A 17,938-nucleotide genomic window follows, 5' to 3' on the forward strand; every position below is an offset into this window, starting at 1 on the left:
ATTATTCTTTTATCACTTGCAGAAAGAGCAGCACACCTAACCCAAGAATATGAAATGACATGGATACAAAGTACACGCAGCACTGCACAAAATTGAAGTCCCACTTTCACATATAAATGTAATATCTAACAATATCAACTCATTAATATCACACATGCAAGATAATAATACTAATACATTAGCACTAATAATGACCCCATTAAAGAACATCTCTAGGATCTCTACTGAGGAGTATAAGTGTAACAGTTACTTGATGATAATAATATTCTTGATTTATACGTATTGAGCGCCAATTTACGGGCTAAGCAGGAAACCTACAAAATGACAAATAATGATAACCAATGAAAATAAACACAGAGGCTAAAAGAAGGAGCACCCTCAATACAGTGACTTTTTACTTTTACTTTTTGATAAATATCTTTATTGATTTAATTAGGAGATTTTTTTTAAATGGCAAATGCCATCAGTTGGCATCTCTCAGACTTTGTTTCTACAGGCAAACTATTTTTTGGAGGGTGGAATATGGTAGATTTTCTTTTCGAGTCTTTCAAAACTGAACCGTGACACTAGGCTGAACACAGCCATAGCAGATGGAAACGGCAATATGATTAAATTCTATGAACACTGACACTTTAGTTTGCACTAGGTTTTATGCCTTAGGACCAAGTGGTTTGATTCATGCTATTTACTTATAAAGTGGATAACAAAGTTGAAGTGTCTAATCAAAGTAAAAAAAAACTAAAAGATAATAAAACTACAATACAGCATATGTAGACTAGTTGGGAATAGTATGGCAGAAAAAAATTGGAGGTGCTTTCCGTGACAACCATTTTGATTATTAATTTATATTTGTAACCTGCTAAAATGTGGTTGTCAGGAAACGTATTATCTGGTTGCCAATTTATACCAAAGGTTCTTGCTACAACATGCTACTCTATTCAGCTTTTTTAAAAAAAGAAAATATTCCAAACTGCTCTCCCCCCCCCCCCCCCCAAATCTTGTCAATCATAGCTGCTCTGTATCCGGATAAAGTTCAAAATTATATGGTAACAAAATCTAACATTCATATGTTCTACACTTTACTGTAAGCAAAAAATATTTGTTTAATATGGTAAAGCTGTGTTTACACAATACAGTTTTGACGTGTTTTGCAATTTATTTTTTTCTGAAATCAGAAAATGTATAGGTTGCACGTAAAAAAATTCTGTTCTGAATATTAATATCATAGAATATATTTATGATGGTTGGAGAAACACTTTTCTTGTACAGATCTCCAAATCCCCTAATTCCTTTCACATAACTATAGAGTTATATGATAAATTTATGGCTACCTGCAGCCGCCACTAGAGGGAGCTCAGTAGCTTACTGAATACAGCTTTTATTGCTTGTCTGCAGTTACCTTCTAAACTGCCCTCAGTGGTGACTGTAGACATTTAACTTTGTGTATGTGCAGGAGATTTGGAACTCTGTATCAGAAAAAGGGAGCTTCAATAGCTATAAAAATATATTATGAAATTAATCCGCATTACACTATGGACGTAAAACTAGTGTTCAAGATGGACATTCACTTTTAGAGTCATTTACAAAACGTACTCATCTTGTATTTGATATACTGTACTACATATTGTTTTAAAACTTCTTAGCAAAAAAAATGAAATATGTACTATTCTTCAATAAACCACACTTCAAACATTAACAGAACATGTTTGCTCTTAGAAAACTGATATCTTCTATTTCTTCTTATATTGAAGGTCAGTTCTAAGTGTTAAGAATTGTCATAACAGCGAGAAGTAAAACACGTTGTTTTTTTATTTTATAATATTAGATGACTAATGCCAGACAAGATCATGGGCATTTTGCGTATTGAAGCAAGTGGTGACATAGTGATCTTATAGATACAGTCAGGTGGAATGGTGACCTTTTTACAAGTAGCACAAAAGCAATTCTAAATTGCAAATGAATAGATACTCTTGATCTCAGTTAATTTCTTCATTAGCTCCACATGTCAAAACACCCAAAAATGTTGTCATTACACTGAAGGTAGACGGATAAGTGAAAGGATTTCCATTTACTGCACCAGAGGTTTGGACACAATAGAAGTATGAGAGGGGAACATTAATTACAGTTCCAGGGCAATCCACAAAAAACAAATTATATGACCATATAACAGCTCATAATACTTTATTCCTTTATTTATGGAGTGAAGCAAGGTTCAATATTTAATGCATATATCTATTAATATAAATATTATAAATATTGATACATTTGCACAATATTATATTTGGTAATATAGAGATCTATTAGACATGTAAACAGTCTTTTCTAGACCACTGTGCTACTGTAAACAGCCTAGGTATAATAAACTTTAAAGAGGCTCTGTCACCACATTATAAGTGCCCTGTCTCCTATATAAGGAGATCGGCGCTATAATGTAGGTGACAGTAATGCTTTTTATTTAATAAAACATTCTATTTTTACCACTTTATTAGCGATTTTAGATTTATTCTAATGAGTTGCTTAACCCCTTCCCCCTGCTTGCATTCTGGGCCCTAATGGCCAAGCCATTTTTTAAATTTTTCCATTGTCACATTCGAAGAGCAATAACTTTTTTATTTTTGCGTCGACATAGTTGTATAAGGTCTTGTTTTTTGCGGGACGACTTGTAGTTTTTATTGGTACCATTTGAGAGTAGATGCGACTTTTTGATCACTTTTTATCAAAAAATTTTTAAGTCAGGATTAACAGAAAACAGCAATTCTTCCATAGTTTTTTATTTCATTTTTTATGGCATTCACAGTGCGGGTAAAATAATGTAATAGATTTATAGTCGGGGTCGTTACGGACGTGGCGATACCAAATATGTGTAACTTTTTTGCTTTATTGTGTTTTTGTAATAGTAAAGCAGTTTGTAATGGTAAAAAGTGGGTTTTGCATTTTTTTTTTCAAATTTTTTTTAATTAACTTTATTCAACTTTTTTTTACTTTTATACTAGTCCCACTAGGGGACTTCACTATGCGATCCTCCGATCGCTATTATAATACACTGCAATACTTTTGTATTGCAGTGTATTACTGCTTGTCCGTTTAAAACGGACAGGCATCTGCTAGGTCATGCCTCTGGCATGACCTAGCAGGCATTCACCACAGGCAGACCTGGGGGCCTTTATTAGACCCCCGGCTGCCATCGGAGACACAGACACTCGGCGATTTAATCGCCGGGTGTCAGTGGGATGAGAGGGAGCTCCCTCCCTCTCTCCAAAACCACTCAGATGCGGTGCACGCTATTGTGCACCGCATCTGAGGGGTTAAATGGGGGAGATCGATACTAATATCGATCTCACCCGGTCGAGCAGGGACGCCCCCAGCCCTCAGCTGCCTCTGTCAGCTGAGAGCAGGGAGATTTCATGGCTCCCTGCTCTGTTTACTTTATTCTAATGCAGCTTCGTGGAATAGCGGCGCTGTAGAATAAAGCCCATTAATGACCGCCGTGAAGAGGCTTATCGGCGGTCATTAAGGGGTTAATACCCAACTGGGCGTATTTTTACTTTAGACCAAGTGGGTGTTGTACAGAGGAGTGTATGACCCACTTGGTCTAAAGTAAAAATACGCCCACTTGGGCATTAAGCAACTCATTAGCATAAATCTAAAATCGCTCATAAAGTGGTAAAAATAGATCATTTTATTAAACAAAAAGCACTGCTGTCACCTACATTATAGCGCCGATCTCCTTATGTAGGAGACAGGGCACTTATAATGTGGTGACAGAGCCACTTTAACAGACTTTGCTAGAATTATGTAATCTCTAAAAGGTGTATTCCAGACATTAGCATTTATCACTTATCCACAGTATAGGTGTTGAATGTTCGATCTGACCACGGTCACTCTCATCAGTTGCTAGAACAGGAGATCCCTGCCCCTGTCACACCTCACCAGGACGACCACAGTTAGAAAGATATGTATGGAGCGGTGGCCAATCATGGGAACTGCCGCTCCATACAAAGGTATGGAAAAGCCGAACACACTCAATCGGCTATTTCTGTACTTCCAGCAGAATTGTTTCATATGTGTCATAGAGTTGCATAGAGCAGCAGCACAATGCTTCATTCAATTCATAATTTTTCTTCTTTAATATAATAATCTTTCTTCTTTCATCAGAGTACCACTATTAACATTTCTATTTGAGTTCCCCATATTAAGGGTAACATCCAAAACCCTCATTAACAATGTCATCATGGTGCCCTCATTAATAGTACCATCAACATACTTCCCATAATAGTACTATTTCAGTGCCCCACATTGCTGGAGTTGTTAGAGTGCCCCCATTTACAATGCCACCATATTGTGCTCATTAGAGGTACCATTAAGAAGCCAGCATTAATACTACTAACAGATTATCCATACTAACAGTGAGTGTCACAGGACTCCAAACAGTGACAGCCACAGATCCTTCATAACAGTGATAGCCATAGTTTCCCAAATTACAGTGATGGCCACATGACCCCCAATTACAGTGATGGCCACAGTACCACCAATAACAGTGGCACTCAAAGGGCTCCCAATAACATTGACAGCCACAGTACACATACTATAAGATGTAATGAAGACGCTCCTTTTTCCTAACTGTTGATGCTCCATCTATTTTCTCTGACTGTGAAACGCTGTAAAATATGGTGCAATATAAATGAAGAATTATAGAGAAGTTTTCCAATGATATATTATTAATATCGGTGGAGGTTCAACCAAAAGGGAATCTCACCAATCCTGATTATTATAAATCACTTTTTCAGCTGTTTCTGTATCTGCCATAGACTTTATTGTAGATTGGCACATTTGTTCACCGTTAATCGGAGTGGGCAACCTCATTCTCTGAATGGTAACTGTTTTTACTTTTGTGGAATATCTAGTGGATATTACATACAAATCGGTGGTAGGAATATATACAGTACTTATAATATTAAGTAATATAGTCTTTCCTATATTAACTATTGAGATATATTAAAGAGAACCTGCCACCTCTTCTAACATGTCTGTTTTGGTAAATTGAATATGTATTCCCCATGAAATAACAGTTCTGGAACATATTTTATTAGTACTTTGCGTTGTGCTGTTCCTGTGTTATACCACCTAGAAATTTGTGAATAAATTGACAACTGGGTGTTACCAGCTGGGGGTGTGTCTCTCACTCTGTCAGCACTGATTGGACATTGTCAGCCTGTGTAGGGACACACCCCCAGCTGATAACCCTCAGTTGTCAATTTATTCACATATTTCTAGGTGGTATAACAGAGGAACAGCACAACGCAAAGTACTAATAAAATATGTTCCAGAACTGTTATTTCATGGGGAATACAAGTATTTACTAAAATAGATGTCAGGAGTAGTGACAGGTCCTCTTTAAGCACAATATATATAATAGTTTCTTTCAAACTGAATTAAAAAATGTAAACAGTCGTTCCCACACTATAATATATTGTAAGCAGCATAATCCATAAGTATGTAATATTTGTACACAATCTTTTAAATAACATCTGTGTACTCAAGCAGTCTTGCCAGACAATATTGATCTTGTAAGCAGTATATACATAGACAGTGTATTTCAAACAGCAAATGTAGATGAGAATTTTGAAGTAGTCTTTCCTATATATATATATATATATATATATATATATATATATACACACACACTACCGTTCAAAAGTTTAGGGTCATTTAGAAATTTCCTTGTTTTTGAAAGAAAAGCACAGTTTTTTTCAATGAAGATAACATTAAATTAATCAGAAATACACTCTATACATTGTTAATGTGCTAAATGACTATTCTAGCGGCAAACTTCTGGTTTTTAATGCAATATCTACATAGGTGTATAGAGGCCCATTTCCATCAACCATCACTCCAGTGTTCTAATGGTACATTGTGTTTGCTAACTGTATTAGAAGGCTAATGGATGATTAGAAAACACTTGAAAACCCTTGTGCAATTATGTTAGCACCGCTGTAAACAGTTTTGCTGTTTAGAGGAGCTATAAAACTGACCTTCCTTTGAGCTAGTTGAGAATCTGGAGCATTACATTTGTGGGTTCGATTAAACTCTCAAAATGGCTAGAAAAAGAGAGCTTTCATGTGAAACTCGTTAGTCTATTCTTGTTCTTAGAAATGAAGGCTATTCCATGCGAGAAATTGCCAAGAAACTGAAGATTTCCTACAACGGTGTGTACTACTTCCTTCAGAGGACAGCACAAACAGGCTCTAACCAGAGTAGAAAGAGAAGTGGGAGGCCCCGCTGCACAACTGAGCAACAAGACAAGTACATTAGAGTCTCTAGTTTGAGAAATAGACGCCTCACAGGTCCTCAACTGGCAGCTTCATTAAATAGTACCCGCAAAACGTCAGTGTTAACGTCTACAGTGATGAGGCGACTCCGGGATGCTGGCCTTCAGGGCAGAGTGGCAAAGAAAAAGCCATATCTGAGACTGGCTAATAAAAGGAAAAAATTAATATGGGCAAAAGCACACAGACATTGGACAGAGGAAGATTGAAAAAAAGTGTTATGGACAGACGAATCAAAGTTTGAGGTGTTTGGATCACACAGAAGAACATTTGTGAGACGCAGAACAACTGAAAAGATGCTGCAAGAGTGCCTGACCCCATCTGTCAAGCATGGTGGAGGTAATGTGATGGTCTGGGGTTGCTTTGGTGCTGGTAAAGTGGGAGATTTGTACAAGGTAAAAGGGATTTTGAATAAGGAAGGCTATCACTCCATTTTGCAACGCCATGCCATACCCTGTGGACAGTGCTTGATTGGAGCCAATTTCATCCTACAACAGGACAATGCCCCTAAGCACACCTCCAAATTATGCAAGACCTATTTAGGGAAGAAGCAGGCAGCTGGTATTCTATCTGTAATGGAGTGGCCAGCGCAGTCACCAGATCTCAACCCCATAGAGCTGTTGTGGGAGCAGCTTGACCGTATGGTACGCAAGAAGTGCCCATCAAGCCAATCCAAGTTGTGGGAGGGCCTTCTGGAAGCATGGGGTGAAATTTCTCCCGATTACCTCAGCTAATTAACAGCTAGAATGCCAAAGGTCTGCAATGCTGGAATTGCTGCAAATGGAGCATTCTTTGACAAAAGCAAAGTTTGAAGTAGAAAATTATTATTTCAAATAAAAATCATTATTTCTAACCTTGTCAATGTCTTGACTATATTTTCTAGTCATTTTGCAACTCATTTGATAAATATAAGTGTGAGTTTTCATGGAAAACACAAAATTGTCTGGGTGACCCCAAACTTTTGAACGGTAGTGCGTGTATATATATATATATCACATACATAGTCTCTTTCCTAGACCAGTCACATTATAGAGATGGATTTATTAATGCCATGCATATCTGCTGTGCTATGAAGGGTTATAGAACAAGCAGTAGTTGATATAACTTTCCAGAGACCTAAATCAGCACAGGCTGTGATGAGCTTATTAAATATTTAGCATATTGTAGAGGCCCATTTCTTACTTTAATGCACATCATCATTTAATTTCTTTATATTTGTATAAATAGCAGAGTTTCTAATTCAATGCTTGTGATGTGAGATACATTCAAGATTTACACTGCAATGTATCCAGTTGTGTCTTATATATCATGTTCTCTAAGGCCCAAATGAAGACTTGTTTTACAAGAAGCATAGCCTGTATTTGTCATCTTGCAATATACATTATATACACACTTAATAGTCTATTATTATGATTACCTATTGTTATTATTATTATTATTATTATTATTATTATTAGATGCTGTGTTTTGATGTTCAGTTACAGAAATAATTTACTGGCAAATGCCACATATCTGACAGATGCCCTTCCACCTAATGATTATTTTATGAATACTGTATTGCCATCTGGGCTGTGTCCCACTCTAATATTGTTGTTCCTGGATAAACTGTTTTGGGTCTAGCATTAATATTGTACCTGTCATTGGACAATACTTGTCTGTAGATCTATATATGTGATGTTATAGCTTTATAACATCTGGTTAACAGCATTTTGTCAATTACGAATTCTGCAGAGCCTGGCGCTGTGTTTGGAATTGAATAGCATATTCCATTGTGCTATACAAAGAAATGACTACTAATAATAAATTACACAGTGCACATAAACACTCCAGGCAAGTCAATAGGAAAAGAGAATACAATTACAGTAAACGTGGTAATTTTAGCATTGTAGACACTTGAAACAATGAAATATTTTCTCTTTATATTTACAGAATTCATATTACATCATACAGATGTAGCAGAGCTGAATTTGTCTTTAAGCTGTTCCTCATAACTCTCTGAGGACATATAGCTAGGTTTACCTGCAGCTCTATGGAAAATCAAAGAGAACATATTAGGATATGACGATGAGTTCTGCAAAATGAAAAGCTCTACTACATTAACAAACTCACCTCTGCTACATCTGCATCTATTCAACCCTTAACCAAGCCATGTGGTTTCAAATATATATTTGTATAACTAGAGTTCATCGCATCTTATTTTATATGTATAGTCATGTAATTCTAGCCCCAAAAAGAAGCAATGGACAGTCAAAGTGTCTTAGACAGAAGGGAGCCTCTTCAGTATACGCCCCTAGGAAATAAGAACTCCAAGACATACTAATAGGTCAATTGGGTTGCTACATAGTGTGTCATACTCAATATTTATATCTGTCCTGAAGAATAAAACTTTCTTATGTGTGTATTTTTTTTCCAACTTCGCCTATCTTTCCAAAAATTTCCAAAATATACAGAGCAAAGTATCTAAACGTTACTCCATTTGCCTCATTTTTCTATAGCGCATTTCATTCATTAGGGGCAATGACTCACCCTTGACTCGCTATATTTAATATAAAATATATATCACATTCGGCACTTGCGTCACATATAGCCGTCACATATAGCCTAAATGGAGTCACAGAGAATCTGGTTCAGTCAAACACAGCCTTGTTTCCAGTATCCAACAAATAAGTAATTAAACTGAGCTTAGACATGGGAGACATGTAAAATCTATTCCCATATTAATATGCTATAGTTCTAATTGCATCAGTCAGCATAATATATGCTTCCAAAACACAACCAGAAGGAACTATAAATCATATAGTCACTTGTGCAGTCCCTGCAGGCACCTGAGTTTTACTTACGCTGAGTATTTATGTGTGAACTGTGCACCAGCTACTGGATGTATAAATACCCACATTCTGATGTGCCCTTATACCAGTCATGTTTAATGTTTTCTAGATTCAACAACATCTGGTTATCATTTCCAAGACGTGTAAGTGGCAGAGAGCAGCACAACAGAATGCCAACCCAATATATCATGGCGCTTATCCACATCCCCTGCACCTAAAAATATACAAACTTACCAAAGTTCTTACACAATCTGAAAAATGATCAAGGAAACGTAGAATTCTATAGAAATATCTCTTTTTTTCTATCCAACTGCATCGTCTATATAAAATTGCCAAATCAACCAGGGTATCAGTTTTGGCAATGAAAATCGGACAGCACCAGTAAAAGCTTTATCCAAGTATACAGAAACATGCCTGTTAGGCTATCCGCATATATGTGTACTCCAAATAATATATCACTACTGTATATAGTATTTTGTTAACGCTTTGTATGCTGGATAAATCCACTTCATTATTTCCGCCCACTCAATAGTAATTCCTCGCTGAAAATGTCACTTCAATATCTTATATATCCTGACAGAAAACGGCAACTTTCCCAGAACCCATGATATCAGCCCAGCACTAGTAAAGTGTCAGCAGAGAAATGACAATTAACAGGTGATGGGGATAGTGGCAAAATTATTACATGTCCTTATTAGCCACAATGTAACCAATATATCAGTGTTACTTTTTACCATGCAATAAATAAATAAAATCGTTGTGAAATAAATAAACACATGAAAAAGTAAAAAATACACTAAAATGACACATACAAACACATGTTAAATTGAAATAGACTATAAATGTTAGGGTTAAACAATCTCCTATCTATCTATCTATCTATCTATCCATCCATCCATCCATCCATCCATCCATCTATCTATCTATCTATCTATCTATCTATCTATCTATCTATCTATCTATCTATCTATCTATCTATCTATCTATCTATCTATCTATCTATCTATCTATCTACCTCATGTTACAAGTAGGGACAGACCATTAGATAAGCACAATACTCAGAGTTTAGGGCAATCTATAGTATTAATAAAATACCTGCATAGTCTTAAGTGGTAATAATGCCCATGCTGGGTAAGCTATGGTTGGCACTTTAACAATCCAGGGAAGTCTGCCTCAGCTCTGGCATGGCACAGAAGATAACACAGTATGCTCATGTGGGATGAAGTGTTTCCTCCTTGTAACATCTAAACTTACAAATGTTTATGTGAAGTGCAGACATACAGTACATAATGATGCTTGTGAGCAGACACAGTGTCCAGCATGTTCTCACTTACCAGTAAAGCAGAGAGGAGCTCCAGAATATGCCTGATGATGCTGCGGCTGCAGCAGCTCCTGTATCCTGGGAAGATGCTGATGACAGGAGAAGGAAGGAGTAGCAGAGCTGTGACACATAGGAGCCTGAGCTCAGCATTAGCTCTGTGCACATCCCTGGGAGACTGGAGCCAGGTGCAGGGCACACTCCCGCAGAGAGACAGGCGCAGGCACGTCACTACTCCACAGCCAACACTAGCACAGTCACTGGGAGAGGGGAGAGGGAGGAGGAGGTGTCTCCACACTCACTTACTGACACTGTCATCTTCTCTCCTACTTACTATGGCATGCAAATTCAAAGCAAACTTTTTATCAGGACAGTCAGTGTGGCAACTCATGAGCCCATAATAGGGCTATACCTCTGCTTGCTTCATCATGTTATTTGCATTATTAGAAAGATGTTGGTGGCACCATTAAAATAAATATACAGTCATTATTATAGTGGGTGTGGCTCACTTGGCACAACTCATCTTTATACCTTTGTGTGTTTAATGTTTTGTTTTTTTTGCATGGGGCTGCAGGTAGATCTACTTCATGTTTTCAACTCAAAAGGCACACACAAAAATATAGCTCCTAAAGAGTAGTCTCTTGATGAGACAATCCTTTTTCCTAAATGCACAACCACCAGCAAACAGCAGATTGTTGTGGGTCCAGAAATTGAAATCCCAGTGATCAGCTATTATCATCAGGGGAAGCTCCGAGAAGGTCTGTAAGGCTGTATTCACACATGCTGTTTTGATGCCGTTTTTGGTGCAGTTTTCATGGAGTTTTGGCAAGCCAGGAATGGATACAACAGGGCGTCTTTCCTGTATACTTTTCCTTCCTATTGCATCCACTACTGGTTTTGGCTAAAAAAAAAAAAAAAAACTGCATCAAGAACTGCATCAAAACCGCATGTGTGAATCTTTCCTAAGACATGATCATGTTGAATATGCCAGAACGGGCATATTTTTTTAGCAGCTTTAGCTAATACAGGACAGTCATGAGGGTGGGATTTTCCTCTATAATGGCCATTTGCTCTAGGGATGTCCTATAGCCTCTTTAAATGACAAACTCAGCTCTGCTACTCCTGTATCCGTTTGTTTTAGATGATGTCCACTCATAAATATTGCTGTACACTGTCATAATTCTTTGTAAGCTACTGTATATATTATTTAGTAAAAGCTACATTCAAAAAAATTATCACAAAACACTTTATCTAAATGCAGGTGAATATGAGATTTTAATGCTGACCTGTCTTTCATTGTATATTTACATGTATTTCATTTTTATGTAAGGTATTACAGCATATTTATGTAGGTAACGGTACAATGTGATTCCACCGTGGATTAAGAGACATTGGTCTTTTTTTTTTTTTTTACCTAATGACAAACTGTGATGCTGGATTTACTATATTATTTTTTTCAATGTGAGATTCTGAGATTTTTCCTTGTGTGTATAAAAAAGCCTTTAGTTAATAATGTCCTCTCATCATTAGACCATGTCAGAGGGTTGCATAACACAATCTATAGACCAACTACTGCTAATGGCTACTGTTAACAGCAATTACAGCTGACAGACTACAGAGAGAAGGAGTGTTGTATTCGCCCCCTAGTGTCTGCCAAGACAACTATAGAATCACTAATGTTATTAAACACGCTGGAGCTTTCTGCATAACGGAGTTAATTTCATTCTGTGTATTGAATTTGTTCACATAACTGGTTAAATACAATTCCGTCTGCAACAGATAAGAAAATATATTTGTTTGCATATTCCACTGGTGCTGCCGTCAAAGTGCATTTCCTCTCAAAATGTTGCTGCAAATTCACGGCAATTACGCAACGAACCTGCAGCAACATTTGCATATTTGACAGGTAATTCAGAAGTTGCGGACATCACAGCGGACTTGCCGCAATGCCAAGGCTGAAATCCACAGTGAAATTCCGCTGCTTCTCCGCAACAGAATGAAAATTTTGCACAGCAGCCTAAATTCCGCACTGTTATTTTCTGCAACGTCTGAACTAAGTTTCCTAAAAAGTATAGAAACCAATGAAAAAAAATAGCTGCTGCAGATTTCCACTGCGGACTGTCCACAGCGGAATTCAACAGCAATTCCGCCACGTCTGAAAATGCCCTTAGAGTGCAACTGTCATAACAAATGCATATACAGGTTTAAAAGAGTGCGGGCTCAGAGCCAATTGATATTGCTGAGAGATCTCCTGTACAAAGTTCATGTCTGGTTTTTATAAAAAATGAGGCCCTTGGCAACAATTAAAGTAGGGCCCGCCAATCACCATTTCTTGTTGATTTTTCTCATAATTTCAAAATCTCTTGTGGTGTAGCCTAGTGAAATTAATTTAACATTTTCTGCTGTCTAGGGCAATGAACGGGTCACTGGTAAATTCAGGCTGCTCCTAGGTCCCAACCTAAATGGGGGGGGGGGGGGGTCAAAACCAGCTCTGACAAGGTGACTAAGCACCCAATGCAAAGATTGCTAAATTCTCCCCTATCCTAATCTATGCACATATTTAACCATAGTGAAAAAGTAATTATAGCACACACACACACACACACACACACACACACGCGCGCTACGGAGCCTACAAACCAATAGCCCACAAACATGGCTGCCGCTCCACCTTTCTACTACATAAACTGGGTTTTAAAATTTTCTCTAGGGAATGTGTCATCAGAAAATGACCTATTGTTTAAATCAAGTTTTTATTGTAAACATATTTTTAACGATTTTTTTTTTATGTCACTCTATATTAAAATAATTCTAAAATGTTGCAGTTTTCACTCTGTCCATTGAGCCTCACAATAGACTGCATTTTCCTGTTCTGTAGAGATCACTTCTCAGCAGTTATCTCATTATTATCACAGGTAACAGGTAATAGACACAACCAGGGCCGGCCTTAGGGGTGTGCGACCTGTGCCATTGGACAGGGCGCATCATTCCAGCAGGTGGAAGGGGCACTGCCCTGGCTCCCCTCCCTTGCTTGTGTTTCAGAAGCGACCAGGCTGACGCCTCAGCAGCTGCCTTTCTGCCCAGGCGCTTTTCTCAGTGGCGTCGCTAGCAGCGGCTGCTAGCAGCGACACGGTGGCTGGTGATTCGAATCACTGATGCGGTGGCAGTGATTCGGCTCCAGGAGAAGCCCCTGACGTCACTGTTCATAAATAGAAGGGGCTTCTTCTGGAATGGAATCCCCGGTCACAGTGTTGGCAACGCTGTGGACGGGGATTCCGCTTCAGGAGTTGCCCCTGATATCACTGTCCATATATGGACAGAGGCATCAAGTACTCCGTTTAGGAGCGGAATCCCCGGCCACAGGCCACTCCGCTCTTTCAGGGAGCTACAATGGCGCTATCTTCAGGAAAGGGGGTTGCTATCTACAAGGGGGCTGAGTGGCACTCCCTACAATGGGGCTGTGGGGCACTACCTACAAGGGGGCTGTGTGGCACTACCTACAAGAGACTGTGTGGCACTACCTACGGGGGTGTGTGTGTGGCACTACCTACACTGGGGCTGTGTGGCACTACCTACCAGGGGGCTGTGCGGCACTACCGACAAGGGGAATGTGCAGCACTACCTACAAGGGGCTGTGTGGCACTACCTACAAGGGGCTGTGTGGCACTACCTACAAGGGGGCTGTGTGGCACTACCTACAAGGAGGCTGTGTGGCACTACCTACATGGTGCTGTGTGGCACTATCTACAGAGAGCTGTGTGGCACTATCTACAGGGGGCATCTGTGTGTGGCTGGCTGATGGTCATTTTACTATGAGCAGCGGGCTGATGGTCATTTTACTGTGAGTGGTGGGCTGATGGTCATTTTACTGTGAGTGACTGGCTGATGGTCATTTTAGTGAGAGTGGCGGGCTGATGGTCATTTTACTGTGAGTGGCGGGCTGATGGTCTTTTTACTGTGAGTGGGGGCTGATGGATATTTTACTGTGAGTGGGGGGCTGATGGTCATTTTACTGTGAGTGGGGGCTGATGGTCATTTTACTGTGAATGGTGGGCTGATGATCATTTTACTGTGAGTGGGGGGCTGATGGTCTTCAAGTGGTTTCCACCTCTGACCTCCAATTGAAGTTAAAAGGAGGCAGAAAATACCTGCGACGCTCGTTTGGTGCTTTTTTGCCCTCGTCTTTTGCATTAGCTTCAACGGCTTAAAAAAACATTAAAAAAAAGTCAAATAAACGCTGTCAATTCAAAATCTGCTGCATAAATCCTGAAGGAATTTTGAGGCAGATTTTTTTTGCCTTGAAAATAACGCTGTGGGAACATACCCTAAGATTGTAGTGCTTGTTTTTAGCTATTGTCCGTCTTTCTCTAAACTATTTTTGATAGGGGTGCCCTTAGGACATTTTTTTTTTCAGGGGTGCCTCGAGTTCCGAAAATGTTGGGAAACTCTGTACTAGGCTACAGGATCATGCTGGCCTACGCAAGGATCCCGTCGTTGGCGTTGTGGGCCTAGGTAAGCACAATTTTTTTTGTTTGGGGGCACTGTCTACAAGGGGGAGGTTGGGGCTGTATGGGACTGTCTACATGGGGGAGGTGGGGGCTGTGTGGCACTGTCTACAAGGGGGAGGTGGGGGATTATGGAACTGTCTACAGGGAGACTGTATGGCACAATCTACAGGGGGGCACTATCTACAAGGGGAGGCTGTGTGTGGCAGCCAGGGGAGGGGGCATTATATTGTGTGGAGGCCACTAAGCAAACATACTGTGTAGGGGTACAACAGGGGGCAATATACTGTATGTGGCACTTAGAGGGCATAATACTGTGTGGGCACAATTAGAGGACAAAATACTGTGTCCTTGAAGGATTACAATATATTATATTATTAAATATTAATATTATACTGTATGGAGGTCACTAAAGGGGCATTATACAGTGTGTAAGGCATTAGACTGTGTGGGGCACTATATAGGGCATTATACTGTGGGGGGCATTATACTATTTTATCGGGCATTTTATTATGATGGGGTGGGGTGTCAAAAGATAATTTCGTACAGGGCGCCATCTATCCTAAGGCCGGCCCTGGACACAACTACTATGGTCCAAAGGGCTGCTGTAAAGTATATCTCTAAATGCTGGTTTTTTTTTCAGGGGTGCCTCGAGTTCCAAAAATGTTGGAAAACTCTGTACTAGGCTACAGGATCATGCTGGCCTACGCAAGGATCCCGTCGTTGGCGTTGTGGGCCTAGGTAAGCACAATTTTTTTTGTTTGGGGGCACTGTCTACAATGGGGAGGTTGGGGCTGTATGGGACTGTCTACATGGGGGAGGTGGGGGCTGTGTGGCACTGTCTACAAGGGGGAGGTGGGGGATTATGGAACTGTCTACAGGGAGACTGTATGGCACAATCTACAGGGGGGCACTGTCTACAAGGGGAGGCTGTGTGTGGCAGCCAGGGGAGGGGGCATTATATTGTGTGGAGGCCACTAAGCAAACATACTGTGTAGGGGCACAACAGGGGGCAATATACTGTATGTGGCACTTAGAGGGCATAATACTGTGTGGGCACAATTAGAGGACAAAATACTGTGTCCTTGAAGGATTACAATATATTACATTATTAAATATTAATATTATACTGTATGGGGGTCACTAAAGGGGCATTATACAGTGTGTAAGGCATTAGACTGTGTGGGGCACTATATAGGGCATTATACTGTGGGGGGCATTATACTATTTTATCGGGCATTTTATTATGATGGGGTGGGGTGTCAAAAGATAATTTCGTACAGGGCGCCATCTATCCTAAGGCCGGCCCTGGACACAACTACTATGATCCAAAGGGCTGCTGTAAAGTATATCTCTAAATGCAGTTTTTTTTTTCAGGGGTGCCTCGAGTTCCGAAAATGTTGGGAAACTCTGTACTAGGCTACAGGATCATGCTGGCCTACGCAAGGATCCCGTCGTTGGCGTTGTGGGCCTAGGTAAGCACAATTTTTTTTGTTTGGGGGCACTGTCTACAAGGGGGAGGTTGGGGCTGTATGGGACTGTCTACATGGGGGAGGTGGGGGCTGTGTGGCACTGTCTACAAGGGGGAGGTGGGGGATTATGGAACAGTCTACAGGGAGACTGTATGGCACAATCTACAGGGGGGCACTATCTACAAGGGGAGGCTGTGTGTGGCAGCCAGGGGAGGGGGCATTATATTGTGTGGAGGCCACTAAGCAAACATACTGTGTAGGGGCACAACAGGGGGCAATATACTGTATGTGGCACTTAGAGGGCATGATACTGTGTGGGCACAATTAGAGGACAAAATACTGTGTCCTTGAAGGATTACAATATATTATATTATTAAATATTAATATTATACTGTATGGGGGTCACTAAAGGGGCATTATACAGTGTGTAAGGCATTAGACTGTGTGGGGCACTATATAGGGCATTATACTGTGGGGGGCATTATACTATTTTATCGGGAATTTTATTATGATGGGGTGGGGTGTCAAAAGATAATTTCGTACAGGGCGCCATCTATCCTAAGGCCGGCCCTGGACACAACTACTATGGTCCAAAGGGCTGCTGTAAAGTATATCTCTAAATGCTGTTTTTTTTTTCAGGGGTGCCTCGAGTTCCGAAAATGTTGGGAAACTCTGTACTAGGCTACAGGATCATGCTGGCCTACGCAAGGATCCCGTCGTTGGCGTTGTGGGCCTAGGTAAGCACAATTTTTTTTGTTTGGGGGCACTGTCTACAAGGGGGAGGTTGTGGCTGTATGGGACTGTCTACATGGGGGAGGTGGGGGCTGTGTGGCACTGTCTACAAGGGGGAGGTGGGGGATTATGGAACTGTCTACAGGGAGACTGTATGGCACAATCTACAGGGGGGCACTGTCTACAAGGGGAGGCTGTGTGTGGCAGCCAGGGGAGGGGGCATTATATTGTGTGGAGGCCACTAAGCAAACATACTGTGTAGGGGCACAACAGGGGGCAATATACTGTATGTGGCACTTAGAGGGCATAATACTGTGTGGGCACAATTAGAGGACAAAATACTGTGTCCTTGAAGGATTACAATATATTACATTATTAAATATTAATATTATACTGTATGGGGGTCACTAAAGGGGCATTATACAGTGTGTGAGGCATTAGACTGTGTGGGGCACTATATAGGGCATTATACTGTGGGGGGCATTATACTATTTTATGGGGCATTTTATTATGATGGGGTGGGGTGTCAAAAGATAATTTCGTACAGGGCGCCATCTATCCTAAGGCCGGCCCTGGACACAACTACTATGGTCCAAAGGGCTGCTGTAAAGTATATCTCTAAATGCTGTTAAGAGTAGCTCAGGCAAGATGGCTGCCCCTTAATCATTTACAGAAGTTAGAACAAAAAAGTCAATCAAAAAATAAATACATATTAGAAAAGAAAGATTATGTTTCACTATCTGGTTTTAATTGGAAG

The 17,938-nt window shown here is 40.1% G+C and overlaps 1 protein-coding gene across 1 annotated transcript in view; it reads right to left on the bottom strand.

The window, feature by feature from the left end:
* Positions 1–10,719, bottom strand: part of HS3ST5 (heparan sulfate-glucosamine 3-sulfotransferase 5) — a 331,841-nt gene extending 321,122 nt beyond the window's left edge. The window contains exon 1 of the mRNA XM_075862296.1: positions 10,489–10,719. The gene's annotated coding sequence lies outside the window, so the exon portion shown is untranslated. The remainder of the gene's footprint in view (positions 1–10,488) is intronic.
* Positions 10,720–17,938: the final 7,219 nt, after the last annotated feature.

Source organism: Rhinoderma darwinii, chromosome 4 (genome assembly GCF_050947455.1).
Source record: "Rhinoderma darwinii isolate aRhiDar2 chromosome 4, aRhiDar2.hap1, whole genome shotgun sequence".
Lineage (NCBI taxonomy): Eukaryota > Metazoa > Chordata > Amphibia > Anura > Rhinodermatidae > Rhinoderma > Rhinoderma darwinii.